The following is a 25,041-nucleotide window of genomic DNA, read 5'->3' as shown; positions in this document are numbered from 1 at the left end:
CAAAATCTGTAGTAGCAAAAGGACTGCAACGGAACTCTTCTAAAAAATTTCCAATGTTCAACGAGCGACATCTCCATTTCTTTTGACTTAGCACTGATGATGACAAGATAATCCCATTTCCAATACAAAGCATTCGCTCTCGTAAAGCTGAAAAGCAGCATGTTAACGGTCTGTCTGTAAGGATATCGTTAAATTTTTTTCGTTAGAACAAAAAAAGATTGGTGGCAGACAAATCTGTTCAACGATTGCGGCCTAAACGACCTATCGGAATATTCAGTGCGGACTGTACCTTGCTCCGTGGCTCTGTCGTTCGTAGAAATGCTGGAATGTTCCAAAATAATACAAAGCTTCGACACAGAGGAAACGGATGCTGCTAAGCCAATTAAAGTAACACAGTTCTGGTAATATCAACTCTTTTTTGGAAACTTGTTCTTTCAGAAGACTGCACTGTTCACACGCCATGTTCGTATATAAATCGGACTCACGTTCACAGCCAAACTATGTTTCGCTTTTTTCGTGAACATTATCAAGTTGCAGCTATTTCAATATTGATTTGTTTTAAAATATTACAATGATACGTTCACTGACATGGTATAAAAACAGCACGTTATTTTCGCTGTTAATTCTTGTACCATAGTGCACTGTTCACACAATGGTCAAAAAGCGCGTCGCTCCAGATGTACACGAACAGATATTACTAGTACAAAATGGACCAATTTTATTTTATTGTGTTCTGAAATGTACGTTTGCATTATTTCTCGGCCCATACACAGTCCGTCCACAACGTTCCGATACTGATTTTATTCCTGTGTATAAGCGTCGACAACATAGTAATTACGACGACATCTTGATCCAACAACCGTAAACAAAAAATGTGCATTTGGCCAGTGTGTTGTGAGCAGGCAGTGTTAAGCAGTGGACGTGCGGCCGTAGTGTGTCAACGTTGCTGTGTCATAAGTCGCAGCAGCGCAACATCTGTAATTCGGGTGTTCAACACGATCTCCAGAACGTTTTGAAGAAAAGAAAAGTATGTACAAATCTTGTGTCCAGAACAAAAACAACGACACGTCGACAACTGCACTACTTGAAACGCAAAACGCGGATAGTTCTCTTATCGAAAAAAAATCATCGCTGGTGACAAGACTTGGTGTTAGCAATACGAATTAACCACAAAACGACACAGTGCAGAAATTCGCAACACGAGGCAATGCTTCGACGTCAAAACCGACTTTCATGTCAACGTGACGCACGATTTTTCTGAAATTCTCACATGGTTTTAAGAATGTTCTGCGCGTTGTACTCAAGTGGGGAGAGTAAAAATAACACCTGAGGCATTAAAATCACCATCGGGACTCTTCGCTAATTTTTCTTAATCCAGTCTCGAAACTTTTTGGACTGTTGGAGTATGTACGAACGCATGCCTGCAAATAACTGCCTTTTTACCGCTTAAATAACCTTGTAGTAACACGTTATACCCAGAATTTCGACGAGCGAGACACACTTATCCATTTCTCTACATCCCCGGAGCCAATACTCACTGGATTTGCCCGTTAGTCCAACCGATCGCAAGCCAAAAAATCAAACGCGTCGCTAACGACAGACTATCGATAGCTGCATACGACTATACGCAACTTAAAAGCAGCCATACTTATTCCCTCTTCTGAAGGACCCAATTTTTTCTGTTCAGTGTGAAAAGAATGAAAAAATAAAATACAAACTCGATATGACCCACGTTTCCATTCCAGAATACAGTTTGGAGAGATCTGAAATTTAACGAAAGGTACTACTCACGAACAGAAATTCCAACTGCAACATTTAATTCAGTTTTCAATTACGGCAGCCTCTTCGAGTAAGCAAGGCGCTACGTTAAACACGAGAAGAAGTAAGCGCTAGCGGTTGTGTAACTACTGTATTTCGGATGCTTTACATTAACATCACCGCGCTTTATTGTCTTATCTCTTACAGAAACTGGCTGGCGGTCGATTCTGTTTCGTAGTTTTAAGGATCTGAGGTGTTTTTAGAGCTTAATCTCCCTGAACTTACCATCGGCAAGTATTCAGATTCTTCCGCGAACGTCAACGGAAGATAATTGGTGCATGAGAAGAATGGTTCGTTTTCTTCATTGTTTCTTTATTTTGTGTCAACGTTTCGTCCCAACGAAGAGGAGGTCACAAATGAATGAAACATTAGATCAGTACGAGAGGCACTTACGAAAATTAAAATACCTTCGACTGGAGCGTACGTTGCTTTGTTTTGTATTGTTTGACCTGCAGAAATTATATTCTACTTGGCCACTGAAAACGCTTGTTTACATAGAGTACATAATTATTGTACAGAAAAATTGCATATCTACAGGACTGAATGCTAAAGTGGTCAATTTTTATACAATAAATATTTAACAAATAAGTGAACTAGACATTTCATGTTCTCATTTCACACTATGTCTTAGATATAATAATAAGTGATACAGGTAAATGAAAATATGAATACTATTAAAGTCTACAGACTTTTAGCTGTACTTTTAAGGAAATTCACAATTACTTTATAAAGTCTAATGTCTTTAGAAACGAAAAGAAATGGAGGAGGTAACTCTTACTCACCAAAGGCTTCAAAAATTCCGATTGTTCATTCTCAAATGTCGAACACGAAAACCAGATGTGGTTTACGTCAGCCTCTGATTCAGAATCACAAGCAAGGGAATCATAAAAGTTGATTCTACCCAGGTGTACAGGAAACGAGACATGGTTAAAGCGTAGTCTAATGGTGGTGGAAATCATAGCTTTGTGCAAATGTGTCCTTGTACCCCAAGGTCTTGTAGAAATTGGAGGTTGTAATGCCACATAATATCCACATTTCGTTTGTTGGTGCACATTCTACGTCTCTCTTATTTGCTGTTTTCCGTGGCTACTAACTTCACGAAAGAAGTCTATATACGCTCATTTCAAATCTAGAACTCTTCCTGTAGATGCAGCCTGTTTAGCTGAAACATCAGCGCGAGAACCCACACCAGGAAGGGTGTCTGCCCCTCTTTTTACAGCTAACGTACTGCAGTGCCACATCCAAAATATAACGATTGGTTTTGTTAATCCATCTTCAGTGTTGAATATTTTTAAGAACACTCTGGGAGTCGGACACGATTATTACCTCTAAGAAGGAAGTGAAGAATACGATGTTGATTTCTTACAAAACTACCACAGTCTCCGCCGAATAACTGTACGCTTTACTGACGACTTGCCTCTGAAGGCGTAGAAAAGCACATGTAATATACTACTCTTGTGGAATTTTGGATCCAGAAGTATACAAGGTTTCAGCTGCCCCTGTCCATGGGTTTTATCCAACCTGCAACGTCTTCAAATATCACACGCAAGATTTTCATATTCTCTCGCTCACTGTGTGCATACTGTTAGTCCTACATAAATTATGAACAGGAACTTTTTGTCAGAAATTTAATGTAGTTAACCTTTGTACTTGGATACGTTTTCGCTACAAGCCGTACTTTTCGAATTATTCAAGAGGAACGTACAAAAGTGTCCTTCGATTGCATTTTTCTTGAATAACTGGAAAGAGGTGACCTCCAGCGAAAACGGAAAAATTTAACTACATTGAATTTCCTACAAAAAGTTCCTGTTCATTTTTTCTGTAGGACTAATAGCTTGCGCGTATCGAGCGGGAAAATATAAACGTCTTACACGTGGTTTTTGAAGGTTTTATGGATTCCATAAAACCTATTGCTTGGGGGAGCTGAATCACGCAGTATATACAGATAAAACCAGTCCACTGAGCTTCAACCTGACGATTAAATCTGCAATTTACTTTAACATTCGCCTAGCTTGTCATATTATAAAAATAGACTGGAATCTAGTGGCTGAGTGTGTCAAGATCATATTCAAATAAAGGCAAATAGCATAGATTGTATAATAGAATCTTATGATAGCAGAAAAAGAGTCAAAGCTGATAAGTGGTGTATGTAAACGATTCTTCCCTTACACAGTTCTCGAATTGTTTACACGTTTACTGATCAGGTGCTGCTTCGTTACATTTCGTACCAGAAAGCTCTCCGCACGGAAGAAAAACAAACTATTGTATAGAATAGCACTATGCGTAGCGTTCTTGCTGAAGTTAGGCGACGAATGTGTGAAAATCGTTGAAATAAAATTCGTTGAACATACTATTACGAACGACTGCATAGAAAGTGTGTGAGCAATGTGACAGTCTCAATACACTTCATGGACCAACTCGAAACTTGACAGTAACTACGTCTACTTTGGACCACGGGAAGAATGACCGCTTAAATCCTCTGCATGCACTGTGTTTTGTCTAATCTTGTCTTCATGATCCGTACGGGAGCGATACGTAGAGGCATGAGGGGTATCTCTACTTTCTTTACTTAATGCTGGTTTTGAAATTGTATAAGCAGGCAGTTAATTTCAAAAGTTTGCCAGTTAAGGATCCTTAACATTTCCATAATTCTCTCCCGTGCGTCAAATAAACTTGTGACCGCTCGTGCCGCCCTTCTATCTATACTTTCAAATCCCCTTTAACTCCTATATTCTAGAGCAGTATTCTAAGATGGGAGGCAAAATGTGACTTGGAAGCAGTTCACTTTGTAGACCCGCTGTATTTTCCCAGTATCGTCAGAATAAATCATAGTCTGCACCTGCTTTGACTACGACTAATCCTAAGTGATCATTCCATTTCATATTCCTACAAATGGCTACACCGACGCATTTGTATGAGTTGACTGGAAATCTAACTGTGAATCAATGGTAATTGTAATCATTTGATTCTGCTTTTTTTGTTTTTATTGCGGTGCACAATTTTACATTTCCGTACTCCCAAAGCCAGTTGCCAGACTTTGCAACACTTCCACATCTAATCAAGATCTGACTGTATATTTCTGCAGCTTTTTTCAGACAATATTTCATTGTAAATGACTGCATAACCTGTGAAAAGTCTGAGGTTACTATTAACATTTTCTTCAAGATCATTATACGGGGTGGTTGTTAATAACGTTTGAAAACCCCGAAGCGACGTAGATGACGCTGAGTCAAGTAATTTAGTATAAAACACATGGCGCCGCAAATACCGGGAAATATCCTAGAAGTGGATGAAAAGTCTTGAGCTTGTGACGTCACCAGATGACGTACCTAGCCGCACGTGCAGCTGTTGGGCTTGTTGATCCCACCCTCACTGGCAAGGGGCAGTGTTGCACATCGCTCTGCTAGACTAGTCTGTTTTCGTTCTTGCATTACCCGATGTGACAAAGTAGTGAACGCATTTCAACAGATTCTCTTCTTGACAGAAAACAGCTACGAACACACGCAAACAAATTCTGACTATAAAATAATGGAGAAGATTGTCCAAAATTTTTCTCTTCGTATTACCAGTTTGCTTTCTATATCTTTTTTATTTCTTCTGCAGTCAGCTGTTTCCCTACAAAAATAGCGGAAGTCCACTACTTTTAGTGTCGCTTTTCCTAATCTAATTCCTGAGAATCATCTAATGCTACAGTACATTACCCTTGGTTTATTTTTTTTATGTTCATCTTATAACCTCTTTTGGGAAACTTCCAAGTTTTTTTTCCGCTCCCGACAGAATGACAATGTCACTGGGGGGAAAAAAATATTTATTTCTTCACCCTTAACTATATTCCCTTTCCAAATCTCTCCCTTTCTTTCAGGTTGCCCTACCAGTAGACTGAATAAGAAGGCTGCAGACCTGTCTCACCCTCTCACCCTTTCGTGTCTCTCGATTTTTTTTTCTTGGTGGTATCAGACATCGTAAACTCCGGTAATGGTTTGTTTCTCAAAACAGAAAGGTGCGCCGTGGTACACATCTCAACGACGAATACTAGCGCCCCGATACTCAGAAACTTCAGCAGTAGTCCACGAAACTATAATAAGCTAAAACTCCGTCCGAACAGGCCATGAAGGCCCAAGGGGACCGACTGGCCGCCGTGTCATCCTCAACCCACAGGCATCACTGGATGCGGATATGGAGGGGCATGTGGTCAGCACACCGCTCTCCCGGCCGTTGTCAGTTTTCGTGACCGGAGCCGCTACTTCTCAATCAAGTAGCTCCTCACAAGGGTTGAGTGCACCCGGCTTGCCAACAGCGCAGGACAGACCGGATGGTCACCCATCCAAGTGCTAGCCCAGCCCGACAGCGCTTAACTTCGGTGATCTGACGGGAACCGGTGTTACCAATGAGGCAAGACCGTTGGCCCGTGAAACCGTTATCATCACAGAAATCAAATTTCTATGACGTGATGGTACCGAATTGAGTTTACCGTCACGATAAGCGTCTCAGCAGTGGCGGCAATCACACATAAAAGTATTGGTAAGCATTTAGTTGCATACCCATCATACACTGTTTGGTACGTGTATAATGAAATCTGTTACTTGGTTATATTATAATGAACACTTGTTACTAATTAAGCGTCACATAGAAGTTGCCCTACTTACAAAAATTATTAACCTGCAAATTAGTGTAACGCAATCTGACTAGTTACAGTTAAGTTTCTCAGACACCGATACTTAACTAGCGCAGCAGATATTATATTTGATATCTGAATTAATCTAGTACTGGCCACTGGTTAACTTTCCATTCACTGAAACCAGAATAAATTCTCCTGATAATATTTAGCTCTCCTTTAATTAGTAAAACATGGTTCCAAGTTCGTGCATTCATGTATAACCTGATTATATTTCAGTGTGCCGAACTAGTAATGTCACCGTAGCGCAAAACATGTAAGCAGGACGTTACGTAGCTGCTCTATCGAACTTCTCGATATGACTTGTCTTGTATGACCTGCAAATATCTTAATAATACGGGGGGTGGCTTATCCCTGAGTATTCGTTACGAGTGAAAGTGATGCTGAATCAAACATGAATTGAATCGGTCGCAAAATATTTAGTTTAGTTCCTTCCACAAAAAGAAGTCGTACAGTGCCTCATATTTGCTAGTATGTATTATCTCGGAAAAATGGTACCTCTTTTATTGAATAAGTGAATCGTATTGATTTGAAATAAAATGTAAGATTCACATTAATTTGGATTATTATTCTGTCATATACATACAATATCTACTTAGCCCACATCGATTACAGTGACTTGACACATGTGGTGTCTTCTGCACTCTCATACAAAGACTAGTTCTTCCACGTACACAGAAAAATCGTAGAAGACGCAACCTATTTGGTGAACCGATTCGCTAAATTCGATCGCGGGATAAATGCAATTCATAAACAGAATAGAAACTACACCTCTGATTCGCATTGGTGATAACCACTCTGCCACAGCAGTTAATATTTAATCTGGACTGATTTCAACACACCAACATGCAACAAAATATTTCAAACATGCAAACCATTGCTGCTTTCACACACACACACACACATATATATATATATATATATATATATATATATATATATATATATATATATATATATATATATATATTCTTCAGTGTTTCTAAATGCAGCCACTTTGAATAACGCGCCATTTCACACCATAAGAAAGGTACATCTTAGCACTGTGATAGACACGAACGGAATGGGGAAAAGCCACACTTTCTGTTCTCCTTGTCCTCTCTTAGAAATTCACAAAAACGAGGCCAGCGACCATGCGCCTAAGCACCTCAGGGGCAGGCCGCTTGGTTTTCGAAGAACCTCAGCAAAGACCCTATCGTAGCAGAAGCAGACCAGTGGCTTCAAAGATAAGAGTAAAGGGTGCCCGCGGATAATCGACACGAAACAAACTAAATCTATGGTCGTTGCAAAATATGCAAATATAACAGATAACTTTCAATACCACCGTAACTTTTAAAATGACTATGGTGTTAAGTAGTATTATAGTTCTTTGTGAGAAAAAAAACACTGTGAGTGCAAGCAAAAGACTTTAAGCGGTATTCATGAATCTATAAAAATTTGCTTGAATATCTCTAGAGGACAGCGGGATAAAAGAATTCTGCTCGATGCCATCTCATCACAAGTATTTATGAGAAACATTGTTAAAAGCTAGAAACAGCAGCATATCAGATGGAAATTCAGTGACACATATGGCATTTCCGGCCAGAGTGGCCGTGCGGTTCTGGGCGCTACAGTCTGGTGCCGAGCGACCGCTACGGTCGCAGGTTCGAATCCTGCCTCGGGCATGGATGTGTGTGATGTTCTTAGGTTAGTTAGGTTTAATTAGTTCTAAGTTCTAGGCGACTGATGACCTCAGAAGTTAAGTCGCATAGTGCTCAGAGCAATTTGAACCAAGCCATATGGCATTGAATTCGATTACTTCGTTCTACACAAGGTACAACTGAAGAAGAATGAATTCAAGTTGCAGGCATTTCGCAGCTTTGCACGATTGTGCAAACATAAATGGAATGACAGAGCGGTCACATAACGAAATGTACCCCACATGCTTATAGCTTCCCTGCATTAAATGTAAAACATATGTTTTTCATTGTAGGCAAGTGAAAACAGAACTTCCAGTTCCCAGGGTGTTAGAAACATGACAATGAATATAACTGTAAAACAAGCTTTTCTCGTTAGTGTAATTTACGAGTCGCCCACGCTCGACAGTGCTGTGAAATCGTGCCCATATCAAGCTAACTGGGATTGCTGTTACACTCAAACTTAATTTAATAACGTTATTGCGTAAAACATTTTTGTTATGACAAGGCTGCGACAGCTGTGTGCTTTTTTCCAATGCACAGTAGGACACAACAGTTTACATTAATGTTGTCCTACGCAACATTTCACGGAATACGCCAGGGCAACATTACATTTATTACTCCACAGTTAAAGTTCACGCACTATGCGCCACTCAAAAATAACGCATCCCGTTTTATTATCTCAGTGTTGGCTTGGCTATATTTTAATTATTTTGTTAACTGTCTAGTGGATTGGTAGCTGTCTTGAAAGTCTAAGCTTCTCAAAACACAAACCAACGTCGCTATAGACCCACCTACAAATATATCTCAGACTCCGATATACATTGTTTCGTACAAGGCGTTCAAAACAAGTGGAACCTATTCCTACACGAGGTAGTATTGCTTAAAACTAGAAGACACGTTCCTATAATTATACAGCGTGATTCAGATGCCCCTACCAATGGGATTTATGCAACCCACAACGCCTTCAAATATCACGCGCAAGGTCTTCATACTCTCACTTGTTACGTCCAAGCTGTCCTCCGTCATACAGAAAAAATGAATAGGATCTTTTTGTAGACAATTTAATGTGGTCAGATTTTGTTCTGAGGTATGTTTTCGCTACTGAGCGTAGTATTCGATTATTCAAGAAGAACGTGCAAAAGTGACATTCAGACGCGTTTTTCTTGAATGACTCGAAAACGGTGGCCTCCAGCAAAAACGTATCACAGTACAAAATTTAGCTCTATTAGATTTCCTACAAAAAGGTCTTTTTCAGTTTTGCTGTAGGACAGATAGTTTGCATGTAGCGAGTAACACAACATAAAAACCTCCTATGTGCTTCTTGAAGGCATTGTGAATACATAAAACCTATCAGTAGAGGCAGCTGAATAACCCTGTACGTCCAGAAAGAAATGCCTGTTGAGATATGGACGTTTTAATTGTGACCTGCGGTGTGTAGTATTTATAGAGAATGTAGGATTCACAAGAGGGCACAGATAGTAAATTATTCCAGTACTAATGTGTGGGCAGCTGCAAATCCTCGAGCAGTCATTGGGAAGAGGGGGGGGGGGGGGGGTAAAGGAGGCATCAGGATCAGAACCCCTCGCAGAAAGGGAACGATTGTGATTTATGCATGCAGGGAGACCATCATACTATCTACGGATCGCGGGATGAGACTCCGCCTCAATGTATGATGAGTGTTGGATTGACTAAGGAGGCCCAGTAACATGGCTTATCCTTTCACCAGCCTTCATCCCGCAGATTTGCGACTGTAGGGACATTAGACACGTTGGTGTATGCCCGACCCATTGCTAGTTTGTAGACGTTGCATGGGAGTGTTACCAATGCATGTTTCGCAGTCCGAAGGAACCCAAGTGGATCTGAAGGTGTGTGTAATTTACTACGAAGAAGGATTGAAGGATGTGTCAAGATGCGAGGTAACAGCGTGCAGCACTACCTAACTGCCCATAGTGTCTACTTCTACTTAACAGATAGAAATGAGAGGACAGATTGTCCCATATCTCGACAGATATTCGTTTCCGGGCATATCATTGTACGAAATTTTCTTCTAGTTTTGACCAGAACTCCGACAGATTTTGGACTCCGACAGACTTTAAGAAACAGTAGTATGGACCAAGAAAAAAGAAAATACGTCCAGTAAACGTGGGCTCTAAAACGCATACCTGAATAGCTATGAGCTCTTGTTTATCTTCGCTGCTATGAAACACGTCTCTTCCACTGAGCATGTTCTCGTACCGCTTAAGGTATGCGTACTCAGTTTGCACAAGGTAAAGAAAGGCAACGAGGGGAGAAGATTCAGAAAGAATGAAGGAGGAGGAGAGAGAGAGAGAGAGAGAGAGAGAGAGAGAGAGAGAGAGAGAGAGAGAATGCTGTGTAATTGAACGGTATACGAAGTGTTTTCAAAAATCAAAGGGAATATTTAATACTTGGACAGAATTTTCTTTATTCGCCTGCATAAATTTCGCTTAAAAACTGTGGTATCGTCCAGAGATCGCGGTGCTACAGCAAACTCAGCAACATGAATCGATACCACCGACATTGGTGAGAGCTCGCTGCAATTCGCGACAACCAGTGGGAGACATTCCAGAAGACACACTGTGCCGCACTGCACTGCAGCGAGCCACACACTAGATTAAGCGCTCACCCCAGTTCGAGACCTCAGCTACAGCAGTCAACATCACCGTGTAGGTCAGTGACATTTAAAGTTTCTGATGAAACGTACTTTTGTAAATGTTGCATTATGTTCTGCAAGAGAACAGTTTGTTAATCTGTGCATCAAGTTATGCTTTCATCGTCAATAACAACTGTAAATCTTTCATTAGCTTTTGTCATAAAGTGAACTAATATTTCATATGTTCTAGTTGATGAGCCTTCTCCCAGAGCAATAAAAAAATCAACAGTTCTGGTCGGACGAAACTAGTTTCGACCGATCACAATAAAAACCTTCAAAATGGTTCAAATGGCTCTGAGCACTATGGGACTTAACATCTGAGGTCATCAGTCTCCTGGAACTTAGAACTACTTAAACCTAACTAACCTAAGAACATCACACACATCCATGCCCGAGGCAGGATTCGAACCTGCGACAACAGCAGTCACGCGGTTCCGGACTGAAGCGCCTAGAACCGATCGGCTACCGCGGCCGGCATAAAAAAACCTTCCCCTATTAAATGTTATACACTTATACCACAGCGTTTCAATCCCCGAAATATCTCCGAATTCGATCGTACGATAGCTTTTTGCTCTGGCAGTGCTTGTAAGACAACGGACCTTCAAAGTTATCTTAATTTTGATGAAAAGAAAAAGTCTTACGGGCCCTTGTCTAGAGAATGTGGAATTGTGGCCACAGTACAGTGTTGTTTGGCACAAAAATTCACGAGCAAGCAACGAAGTGTGAGCAGTTGCATTATTTTGATGTGGAAACCATGATTTTTTCCAGACTACTGTATGCAATTCACGTTTTTCTTATAACTCCTTATTGATCGTCCTTGTGGCAAGAACTTATGGTGCTCTATGCTGCTAACACCTCACTGGAGCTTTTTTTCGGTCTTGGCGAACGGAAATGCTACCACTGCGACGATTGAGCCTTAATTTCGAAATTATATCCGTAAACCAATCTTTCATCAGCTGTTATGACACATTTCAGTAGTTTTACATCGTTGTTCCCCCCATCTGGTGACTCCTGATCATACTGCAGGCGCCGCTGTTTTTGTCGACATTTAGCAGTTTCTGAATAAGTTTTGCTCTCCTAACTTTCATACCCACAAAACCCAAAAAAATTTCGGGCTTTGATCCAACTGATGTGTCACGTCATCAGGAATTTCCCCGATTATGATCTGTGTTCTTTCACTTTTCCCACGGCTTCGTCGGTTGATAATGTGCGAGGGCGTTCAGGGCGATGGTCATTTCCAACGTGTTCATGGCCTCCTTCGAAACGCTTATACCAACCGTAGACCCTTGTTTTACTTACACCAGTCTCACCGAAATCAAAATTTAACTTTTCTAAAACTTGTCTGCACTACATTCCGTTGTTCTAGCAAAATTTAAAACAATTTCTCTGATCCAATACTAGCAAAACGATGTAATCACTTCGACAGCTTCTAACAACCCCGTTCCCTCGGTTCAATAATCCTGACGATAAATAAATAAAGATAACTAAGTTTCAACATTTCTGTCAGCGTCAACTAACACAGAAATGTATACATTTTATGTAGGAAAACGGAATTGTAGATAGGTTGATCCTATGTTGACCGTAGCAGTAATTAGCAGTAAATAAATATAATCTTCTTCATTTCACGTAGAAATTATTGGCTCCGTTCTTTGTCTCCGTAAAATACGGAGTACAATTCCTTCAGAGGCCCTGATCTTGACACGTTTACGGAAAGAATATTAGCCTGATAACTTCGAATGTTCGCAATTTATTCTTGAATTCAACTTGGGCAACAGCACGGTTCTCTTCATTTATGTAATAAATGAATCTGATTAACACCTAAACATTGTTTTTTCGGATTCATTGGTTTTATATTTCCTGCTCTCACTAATGTAATACAAACATTAACTTTCCTGATACAGCCATTTTACCATACATATTTCACAGTACAAAATTTCACATTATTTAACCTGGAAGCAAGCTACAGACTTGGATTCCTACGTCCGGTCTTCTCTAATACTTCTCAGAGACTCTTCAAAAAACGTTATAATACAGTAAACAAACATACCACATCTCGTGGGTGCGAAGAGTTTGTGAGGTAATATTACTGCAAGTCTGAGTTAACAATTGTAAAGAAAGCAACAATCAGTACACAAACTATTTTGAGGAGAAAAAATAATTATATGTCCCCAAGAATACTTTTGGCAATGAAATTTCATGATTTGGCTAATGTTGAATATGTAATTATCTTCGGGTTACTGACGAACGAAACGAAACTAATTTCACAATATAATTGAAGCGCTTAGGAGCAAAGGGGTGTAAGTGACAAAACCGAATATTTATAGAATTGTGCACCATACTGCAGTCGAACAACAAATCGATTTGGTGGCAAACTGATACACGTGTATCGGGCTATCTGAACTGCTTCTTAGCGGTTATTTGCAGAACTACTTAACAGGAAGTGCAAATATGCGAAGAGATGCAAGTGCACGTAAAGGTCTTCATCGAAGTGGAAGAACAAGCACATAAACTGCTAATGACGTTGTGCCTTCTAACAATGCTATGTAGAACATGGAATAGACATTTCCTATAGCAAAAACAAATATGAATTTTTGTATGTATAAGTGTTAAGAGCTTGATTGGAAATTTATGTCTCTGGTGTAACATTGTTTATTCATTTGCCTTATCCACTCCATTATATGTATAATCAATAAAAGTTCTGTGTATGGCTTAATATAACACATGAAAATGGGAAAAAATATTGTAGGTCATTCCAACATAATAGTATTGTCATATGAATGTAAGTGACATCCTTAGAGGCGGAGGAGTGTAAATGCTAACTAGATTATTAGCAAAAACATTACAAGCACAACATTCTGAATTTTATTCGCTGATATTCTATGTATACCATCATTAATAATCACTGTACATGGTGGTTACTGTAGAAAATATAACAAATGAACATTGACTTTAAAATTTGTTAGAGACTTTGAAGCTCATTTCCTCAAAATCGTCACTTACTCACTTTTTCTTTTAATAACTCAATTAACTTTTCAAAAGTGACACAGAAATGAAAGAAATGGATTTTTAAAATATAGATGGATAAATGAAATTTCCAATAACAGTCGTGAGACAATGTAATGATCCCGAAAACTCCCATAATCAAAATGACATATGCAGTTAAGAAAAATTAACAAAATATGAATGGTATCAAACAGTTCACCAAACAAAGATGTATCATCAACTACTCTCGATCAGACAACGTAATGGTACAGATTCGTTTCAAGTGACATGAAGCTAGGTATTGTAACACCTCTGTTCAGTTTACAGTGATAAAAGCTATAGAAAGAATAATTTAAAATTAAGAATAGGATTTTTAGAGGGGAAAATAGTGTAGAATCAGAGTTCGGAAATTGCAGATCAAAATTATAGTATAGCAGCAAGTAGTTTAACGTCTAAGTACAGCAAAGCCACGGAAATTCCGTCATGGAGAAGGCAGTGACATTAAATTCTTGTGATGAAAAACCTATAAAAAGGCCTGATCGTCATTATTGCTGCCTCTTTTTCCTTGATTGTTACATTAAAGGGCGGGGAACCCGTGTCAGTCAGCGAGACAACTATTAGATTGGACTTTATCGTGTTAAGATTCACGATAAACTGTTAGAATATTACGGAGATTAAAAGTGATGTAGTGTGCGATCTCTGACTGTTGGTAGCAACGGAGTATTAAGGTGATTTTAGGACTTTAGTGCTAGATTGGAACTTTACGGACATATAGACGACAGAAACTCAAATTATATGCTGATACGAGTGAATTCAGAGGTACCGGTATTCAAATATTAACGTGTGGACTTTTGAAAGTGTCGTGTCCCGTTAGTTGCGAATCTGGACGTAGAGCGAGTGCATTTCGGCATTTGCGGACTAATTAGATTCCTCCAGGCTAGGAACCTTTTAAATAGGCTATCATCCATCACCATCTTAATCCTTGAATATAGAGTGAAAGTGAAATACAAGAGTGTTGTACTTATTTCATTTACCTTGTACTAATCAGTGAAGGTTTTATGGAACTAAAGCTATCCAGCAGTAAGTCAGCACCATCTAGCGAAAAGAGTAGGCATTAACTAACACGCTAACTGAAGTGAACGTTTACGTGTTTTACGGACTGCTTAATATGAACTTTTGTGACTCTTTGACGTCCCCACTCCCTACGAAAGGTGGCGCAGGCTGTCTTAATCATAAAAGGGGAGAGTTTTAGCCGGGCAAATTACTAAATAAAAGCGATATTTACAAATCTCGCAGTAATAGCAAAACACAAGGCCCGCACCTCATCGGAGAGTCGTCGCTGTCACGTCGGGAAGTAAAGCCGGAAAACCTACCGACGATACGTATCTACGAGGAGACGTCGACGTGGAGTACCCAAAAAGGGAACCACAAGAGAGTTGGGGATGCTTCAGTATCCGATAAGGCTAATACTGTACAGATACGTCTCAGAAACATTTACTAGCACAACAACGAAAGAATCGCGCAGCTCGTTTGTGTCGAGGAAACAGAGAGAGAGGGCAGTGTCACAGGTGCCCCAGGCAATTGCCCGTGCGCCAACAGGCGGCAGGTTGCGCAGTGGTCCGCTGCCCCAGGAAGTGGCAGCGGCCGTGCTTCCGCCCGCCCCCGCGGCATCGGCGCTCCTTGCGTGGGAGGCGGCCGGCCGCACGGTGCCTGGTGCCTGCACGCACGCGGCTCCGGCAGACACCTGCGTCAGTCGTGCCGCGACTACCGTCCGACGGGCAACGGCGCGCAGCGGTCAGTCAGCAAGCCGGGTCTCGACACCTACCTCCAGGTAAAAGGCACTGGTCCCGTCTCAGTTACAATGTAGGGAAGTCGCGAACAGCCGTCGGAAAATATTCCTCAGTAATCACCGCTTGTGACGATTTGGGACATGTTCACAGTGCGGTTTTAGTATTTTATCCATGTAGCACATGTAGGCTCTCCAAAAAAACGGAGTAATGAAATAATCAGCAACCAGTTGCGCAAAAGAAATTTAATTTCTTAACCGGTTTCAGGCATGTACTGCCGTCTTCAGCATGTTATAACTATCGTATTATTTGCGAGTGTCAACAATAAGATGCGTGCAACATATTGCTGTTGTCATGTGGTTCAATGAGCCTGTACAAAAGTGGTATAAGGAAGTCAAACAATAAGTGCTGACGTCATGCCAGCTCTGGTATGATGTCAGCACTCGTTGTTCGGCTTCTTTACACCTTTGTTGAACAGGCACACATGCAGTATATTGCATGCATCTTCTTGTTGACACTCGCAAATTCATCTACATCTATGTGATTACTTTGCTATTCACAATAAAGTGCCTGGCAGAGGGTTCAATGAACCACCTTCAAGCTGTCTCTCTACCGTTCCACTCTCGAACGGCACGCGGGAAAAACGAGCACTTAAATTTTTCTCTGCGAGCCCTTATTTCCCTTATTTTATCGTTATGATCATTTCTCCCTATCCAGGTGGGTGCCAACAGAATGTTTTCGCAATCGGAGGAGAAAACTGGTGATTGAAATTTCATGAGAAGATCCTGTCGCAACGAAAAATGCCTTTGTTATAATGATTGCCACTCCAATTCACGTATCATATCTGTGACACTATCTCCTCTATTTCGCGATAATACAGAACGAGCTGCCCTTCTTTGTACTTTTTCGATGTCATCCGTCAGTCCCACCTGATGCGGATTCCACACCGCACAGCAATACTCCAGAATAGAGCGGACAAGCGTAGTGTAAGCAGTCTCTTTAGTAGACCTGTTGCACCTTCTTAGTGTTCTACCAATGAATCGCGGTCTTTGGTTTGCTCTACCCACAATATTATCTAAGTGATCGTTCCAATTTAGGTTATTTGTAATTGTAATCCCTAAGCGTTTAGTTGAATTTACAGCCTTCAGATTTGTGTGACTTACCGCGTAATCGAAATTTAGCTGGTTTCTTTTAGTACTCATGTGAATAACTTCACACTTTTCCTTATTCAGGGTCGATTGCCATGCGATAGTTATAGCCCTCTGAAGAAGGATACTAAGTGCCCGAAATCAGATTGGAAAGTAAATTTCCTTTATGCAACTAGTTTCTGATTATTTAGATGTTTCGGTTTTTTGGTGACCCTGCAGGTGCTTACCCTGCGCTACATAAGACACACCCACAAATCTATATATACATACGTACTGCAAAACATTGTACAGTGTATTATGAAGGCACATCGCATCAATGTTACCGATTTTCTGCGCTCTTCGATTTGCGCTTTGGCCGAGGGGAACAATAAATGTCTACTGGGTACAAACGATAACTGTTTGCAAGGTATCAGAGACGAACAATTTGATATAAGACATTGTGGTCTAACAAGCCGGCAAACAGCCTCAAATTGACCTACAAAAGCCATCTAAGTTACGGTGCATCTACACGTAATGATTACTCTGCAATTCACATTTAAGTGCCTGGAAGGGGGTTCATCGAACCACCTTCAAGCTGTTTCTCTACCGTTCCATTCTCAAACAGAACAAGGGAAAAACGAACACTTACATAATTCTGTCGTAGCTCTGATTTCTGTTATTTTATTATGATGATGATTCCTCCCTGTGTAGGTGGGGACCGATAAAATAATTTCAAACATTTAGAAGAAAGATGTTGATCGAGAAGAATCCTGCCGCAAATGAAAACGCTTTTGTCTTAATGATTGCCACTCCAATTCACGTGTCATATCCGTGGCGCTCTCTCCCCTGCTTCGTGATAGTACAAAGCGAGATGCCCTTCTTTGAACATTTTCGACATCCTCCGTCGATCCTATCTGATGCGAATCCCACACTGCACAGCAATATTCCAGGAGAGAACGTACAAGCGTAGTATAGGCAGTCTCTTTATTAGACCTGTTGCACTTTCTCAGTGTCCTGCCAATAAATCGTAGTCTATGGTATGCTCTACCCTCAACATTATCTATATATAATCATTCCAATTTAAGTTATTCGTAATTATAATCCCTAATTATGTAACTGAATTGCAGCCTTTAGATTTGTGTGATTTATCGTGTAAGGGAAATTTAGCGGATTGCTTTTGACACTCATATGAATGACTTCACACTTTTCATTGTTTAGAGCCAACTGCCACTTTTCGCAGCGTACGTGTATCTCGTCTAAATCGTCTTGCCATTTGTTTTGACCATCTGATGACTTTATAAGACGGTAACTGAGAGCATCATCTGCAAACAATTTAAGAGTGCTACTCATATTGTCTCCTAAATCGTTTATGTAGATCAGGAGCAGCAGAGAATCTATGACGTTTCTTGAGGAACGTCAGATATTACTTTTGTTTTACTCGATGACTTTCCGTCAGTTACTACGAACTGTGACCTTTCTGAAAGGAAATCACGAATCTAGTCGCACAACTGAGACGATATCCCACAGTCACACAATTTGTTTAGAAGTCGCTTTTGAGGTGCAAGGTCAAAAGACCTCTGTAAATCGAAAAATATGGATTCAATCTGGCATCGGCTGTCAACGGCGCTCATTACTTCGTGAGAATAAAGAGTTAGTTGTGTTTCACAAGAACTATCCGTCTTGGTCGTTTTTCAATAAATCGTTTTCTTGGAGTTAATTCACAATGTTTGAACACAGTATATGTTCCAAAACCCTACTGCAATCGAACTTAGCGATGTGGCTCTGTAATTCAGCGGATTACTCCTTTTTCCTTTCCTGAGTATTGGTCTGACCTGTGCAGGGCCGCCACGGGAAATAAAATGTTAAAAACTCCTTGTTCTTCCCTCACAAAATACAAAACTGACTTTTTTGTATGTTTCACCTCAAAATATTGTGAATTTTTACAGCGCGAAACTAACATTTAAATCGTTTTATTTGTCTGACTTTCTTACTACGAAACTACTGTGCTTGTAAGGGTTCATTTTACATCGAATTGTAAACATAACTAGTATTTGCATATAGTTTAAAAAAGTCTTTTTTGTTTCATTGCCCTGATGATTCATTAAATTAATATATTGAGTAAGTAGGTGACGAATCCCGTGTCGTAAGAGAGCGAGATGATATTGAAAATCATGCGGTATCCATGCGTCGTGGCTAAGGTGGCTTTTATAGGTCAATTTTAGGTCGTTTTTCGGCCTGATAGACAGCAAGTGTCCTATATCGAATTGCTCATCTCGACTTCCGCTACAGCACTGCGGTTTGATACAAGCAGTCTCCCTACGCGAGATACACGATGGTGCCGGCATAACGGTCGTACAGTCTTCTTCGAAGAGAGGTTTTCTGAATTTTCTGAGAACAGTTCCACGAGAACTGTGTCGTCTTTCTTCCACACATTTCCATTTAAGTACTCCAAGTATTTCTATTGCCCATTCGTATGGGCCTTTTATGACCCTAGCAACGCATCCCTTAAGGGGTGTAGGACGTCAAACGGGCCGCCTTGGAGCAGGAAAGGCACCACAGGACATTTTAATTTTCTCCGTCTATACTTTACAAATAAATTCACAAAACTTTCTCAGCAAGACCAGGAAGGATTCAGATTTACCCTCATAACAGCGAAAGGTCAAAAACACAGCAAAATAATTTTTTTACATGTGAAATTTCATCATTTTTTTCACTTACTATTGGCTGCATTTGTTGCTACTTTTCTTCATAAGTAAGAGATATTCTTCGATGAATTTTACACAGCATACGAACTATACTTGCAGGTGTATGAAACTCTAGAATTTATTTACTATATAAAAAACGAATGATTTGATGCATTTTAAACTTCATGTTTACAAAACACTAAAATTTTATAGTTAGTTATCTCAATTTTTACCACAGTTTTTAATAGATTTGGAATATTCTAAAGTTTTGCATTACAGAGTTTGTGTTTAATAAGCATACCAAGTTTGAAAGTAATGCGATATTTATTTTGGATGTTATATGCACCTAAGTACAAAAATTAGTGTTTTGCAGAAAACTGCCGTTAAAGTTTCTGCTCGTATTTGACATTCTTTTAGAACTGTCCGGCACCAAAATCAGGTTCTTTTTCATTTTCTTAACCAATTTTCTTCCTTTCCATATTCCTATGATGCACTCGTCTTGATTTTATCACCCCCAAAAATGATTTATTGCTTTCACTACACGCTCTCTGTCTATCGCATACAAAATTTTGGTGCAGTTCACTCCGGGCTTTATTACCTGTTTCTCTAAAACATATTTCCTGCTTTGCACACCATCATTAAAACATGAAACTACATCATAAACACCAATAGCAAGTGCATTTCTTCCCACAAAAATGGTTTTTGACAATCTTTCCCATACACATTGGTTAAAACTTTCATTTGAGTTTTGGTTACCGTCAAGAAGACATGTCTTCAATAAGTTTTCATTTGCAAGATCGCTGAATATAGGTTTGATGACTTCCATTACAGCAATTTGTAGAGAATTCCTGTGATGATATTCTTCACTTATGTATGACAGAAGAATACTGTGCAAACTGGTGAGGAGCTGCATCTTGGTGCACGTAAGTCCAAATAACGTGCCTTGTAGTCTCTCAAATACATATGTTTTATACATCAAACTATTCAGGAAGATGTGCGCTACAATATAGGCACATTTTTGAAAAATAGATTTTTTTTAGGTTTTTGACCTCCTACCGTTGTAACTTCTTTATTCAATGCACGACCGGTTTCGTAATTTAAATTACGTCATCAGGTGCGAATGTGATAGTGGTCAAGCCACTTTTACAATCTTATCCGAACCTTTTCTTTAAACTATGGGAAATTTCGGAAAAAGTGATAGTTATTGATTAAAACAAGGCAGTGAAACTAGGACTTACATTATCTGTAAAGTTTGTCTTACAGCACTGAAGCTTCATCTTTACTCATGGACCATCATCTGAGTAATTAATAAGAATCTGTGTTTATACCCAGCATTTTTAAACATGTCCTACAGATTTATACGCATTTTATTTATCATTTATTTAAGTATACACTATATAACTGTGGTCTCGTTCCCTGTCGGAAGACGACCGTTTCGGCGTTGATCTACAATTCTTTCTCGTAGGAAATTTAAAAATCTGACTATTACGATAACAAATCTAATAATCATAAGGAAAATTCTAGTTCCGATGAGAAGGAAAGAAGCCGAGAAACTGAGAAACAATTATGAAATTTATCAAAATATAAAATAGAAACAATAAGAAAAGAAACATAGTATTTTGGGTGTTTATACAGGATGAATAATAATAAGCTGAGAAGACAGATCTTCAAGTATCTGTGGGAAAATAAATTAAGAATCCTGATTCTAGACGTTAAAATAGTTTTAAAAATACATAACTTAAAAGAAGTAGCAGCAGCAAAATGAAACATTTTCATAAGGCAAGTGTTAGATTGAAAAAGATTCCAACGCACAAGCACTAAGAGAACAGGTGTGAAGCAGTTTGAAGAAAGAAAAATGAGACGAGGTGTAAAGATGAAGGAATCTTGGAGGAAAACGAAAGAACAGATGAGAAGTAATTGTCTCATGGTCCCTACTTGACCTAAACAGAACGAAAACAATGCAATAATAATTACAAAGTGAGACGCGGAGAGAAAATGGAATCTGTATACCTTTGGTCTCGTTGCACTGTTGAGACAGACTGATGCGATTGGAATTGAAGCTGAACATAATTTTCTCATCGCCCGTGACCATCGTTATTAGTTTCTGTCATCTAGCGGGAGAAAGTGAAAACTGTTAGAATAAACTAAATTTTCTAAGTTTTTTGATGTGAACGCGAAGTTGCGCAGAAAAATGTGCTCGCCGAGGGTGGTGTCCTGCCTCCCCCCCCCCCCCCCTATTCAGCCTGTATACTAATGACCAACCAACACCAAATTATACCAGCCAATTCCTGTATGCCGACGTCCGGCCATCACAGCTCAAGGGAACGGCAGAATAAAAGCTGGAACGCGCTCTGAGTACCATGTCAGAATACTAGCAGCAAAATTATCTTAACCAAATACCTCAAAGACACAAGTCAGCGCCTTACATCTTCCCACAAAACAAGCACACGGAAAGCTAAATATAACCTGGAATGGAATCGTTTTGGAACACATAGGTAAACCGACATACCTGGGTGTAGTATTGGGCCGATCATTGATATACAAACCTCGCTGCGAAGAGCAGTAAGAATTAACAGTAAGAAATGAGAAAATTAGCTAACAGCCAAAACAGGGGTGGACCAAAGCTGCTGAGACCCACAGCCCAGGCATTGTGCTACTCCGCGGCAGATCGGGCTTTCCCGGTATGATCCGGATCTGTACGTGCTAAAACATGCCAACTTAATTTAAAGAAAATTTGCCTACCATTGACCGGTTGTATAAAGGCCACTAAGCCCGATAACTGTACAAAGCGGCCGGTTTTACGGGCCCATTTCCCGAAGCCCTGGTCACGAACATACTGAGAAGATTAAGCATACGTTTGATGAACACCATTGCTTATTTGCAGCCTCGTGTCGACCCGGAAGATTTAAATCACGCGAGACATTCTTGAACAAAGAACTTGCCAAGCCTCCAAACGACTACCCTCCATTCCAGGAGACGTCCAGTGGCGAGAACTTTTAAGCTGGAAGATTTGGAGAACCCTCAACCAAATCAGTAGGCTGTAGCACCAGTAAGGCAAACGTGATCAAGTGCACCGAAAGGCGAACGTTGAGTGTGCTGAGGTTTTGACGTCATAGCGTGGAAAAAGCACAATGGGGAATCTTTCCGAACCTGCAGACAATGTCTAGCTCGTCAGATATTCCGAATGCGCGTTTGTACGTAGATTATTGAGATGGAAGAACGTCATCTACATCACACACAGTCTATCACTTTTCAGTACAGTGTCGTAGACGCCATATCGACTTTTATTTGAAACCTATATTTGTTGGGTTTTGTATTATAACGAACGTCCTTGTAACTTGCGAGTTATGAAAGTATACCGTTTGAAGGTAACGGCACACCGAAGATCCATCACAAACGCATTCTTGCTACTATTTGTTCAGTTAATAACATATTTGTGATTAAATCTTTCAGGGCATGGTAAGATGCAATGTATGGCGCATGTACTAGGTGGTCGGCGTAGTATGTACTACTCATGTACAGGTCCTGAGTTGAATGGTAGTGTGTGAAGTGTTTCTGATTCGCATCTTACTACATTCAAACATTCTTTTACTCACCTTCGCGTTATCTAATAGGTTCTGAGACTTCCTCATTAATTTAATACAAGTATGTTCTATAATATTCGATATTATATAAATATGATTGTGCTCTCTATGTGGAGCGAATTTCTTCTACTGGATTGGTACAAGACAGCTTGCAATACTTGTAGTAAGGTATGCTCCACTTTCTTGTTGCAAGCCTTGTATTTCACATGCTCTACACAAAGATTCCGCTGCTTCGGAGGAACTGTGATCAAGTAAGAATAATTAATGAGAATGGTGATGTAATTTTTGTCTTATGTGGAGAACTATTGTAAATTTACACTGAAGAGCCAAGGAAACAGGTACATTTGCCTAATATCAAAAATGGTTCAAATGGCTCTGAGCACTATGGGACCTAACATCTATGGTCATCAGTCCCCTAGAACTTATAACTACTTAAACCTAACTAACCTAAGGACATCACACAACAGCCAGTCATCACGAGGCCGAGAAAATCCCTGACCCCGCCGGGAATCGAACCCAGGCGCGGGAAGCGAGAACGCTACCGCACGACCACGAGCTGCGGACGCCTAATATCGTGTAAGGCCAACGCGAGGATGTAAAAGTGCCGCAACATGTCGTGGCATGGATTCGACCAATGTCTGAAGTAGCGCTGGAGGGAAGTGACACCATGAATAGTGTAGGGCTGTCCATAAATCTGTAAGAGGGGGTGGAAATCTCTTCTGAGCAGCACATTGCAAGGAATCCCAGATATGCTCAATAATGTTCATGTCTAGGGAATTTTGTGTCCAGGGGAAGGGTTTAAACTGAAAAGTCCTCCTGCTGTCAGACTCTAGCAATTCTGGACGTGTGTGGTGTCTCATTGTACTGCTGGAATTTCCCAAGTCCGTTCGAAAGCATAATGGACATGAATGGACGCAGGTGAACAGACAGAATGCTGTGTCACCAGTCAGAGTCGTATCTAGACGTACCAGGGCTCGCATATCACTCCAACTGTACACTCCCCACACCATTCCATAGCCTCCATCAACTTGAACAGTCCCACGCTGGCATGCAGGGTCCATGGATTCATGAGGTTGTCTCCATACCCTTACATGTCCATCTGTTCGATACAATTTGAAACGAGACTCGTCCGAGCAGACAACATGTCCAATGACGGTGTTGTCGAACCAAGGCGAGGCGTAAAGCTTTGTGCAGTGCATCTCATAAGGGGTAAACGTGTAGGCCTTCGACTCCGAATGCCCATATCGATGATGTTTCGTAGAATGGATCGCACGATTGATGGCCCGGCATTGAAAAAAATGATTCAAAGGCTCTGAGCACTATGCGACTTAATTTCTGAGGTCATCAGTAGCCTAGAACTTAGAACTACTTAAACCTAACTAACCTAAGGACATCACACACATCCATGCCCGAGGCAGGATTCGAACCTGCGACCGTAGCGGTCGCTTGGCTCCAGACTGTAGCTCCTAGAACCGCACGGGCACTCCGGCCGGCTCCGGCATTGAAATCTGCAGCAATTTGCGTAAGGGTTGCACTTCTGTTCAAATGTGTGTGAATTACTAAGGGACCAAACTGCTGAGGTCATCGGTCCCTAAACTTACGCAATACTTAAACTAACTTAAACTAACTTATGCTAAGAACAACACACACACCCATGCCCGAGGGAAGACTTGAACCTCCGGTGGGAGGGGCCGCGTGCGCTTCTGTCACGTGAACGGTTCTCTTCTGTCGTCCTTGGTCCCGCTCTTGCAGGATCTTTTTTCAGCAGCAGCGATGTCGGAGATTTGATGTTTTACGGGATTCCTGATGTTCACAGTACACTCGTGAAGGAAAATCCCCATTTCATCCCTACCTCGGAGATGGTGTGTCCCATCGCTCGTGCGCTGACTATAACGTTCAACCTCACTTAAATCCTGAGAACCTACCATCGTAGCAGCAGTAACCGATCTAACAACTGCGCCAGACACTTCTTGTCTTATGTTGGCGTTGTCGACGGCAGCGCCGTCTTCTGCCTGTTTACATATCTGTATCTGA

General features: G+C 40.5%; 1 protein-coding gene and 1 pseudogene across 1 annotated transcript in view; one reads left to right on the top strand and one right to left on the bottom strand.

Annotated features, from left to right (window-relative positions):
* The window catches only part of LOC124605736 (neurexin-4-like), a 567,593-nt gene that overhangs the window by 100,346 nt on the left and 442,206 nt on the right, over window positions 1-25,041 (top strand). The window lies entirely within an intron of this gene.
* LOC124608222 lies at window positions 6,107-6,224 on the bottom strand (annotated as a pseudogene).

This window comes from Schistocerca americana, chromosome 3 (genome assembly GCF_021461395.2).
Source record: "Schistocerca americana isolate TAMUIC-IGC-003095 chromosome 3, iqSchAmer2.1, whole genome shotgun sequence".
In the NCBI taxonomy this organism is placed as follows: domain Eukaryota; kingdom Metazoa; phylum Arthropoda; class Insecta; order Orthoptera; family Acrididae; genus Schistocerca; species Schistocerca americana.
The sequence above is the reverse complement of the archived record's forward strand: the minus strand, read 5'-3'. Positions and strand labels throughout refer to the sequence as shown.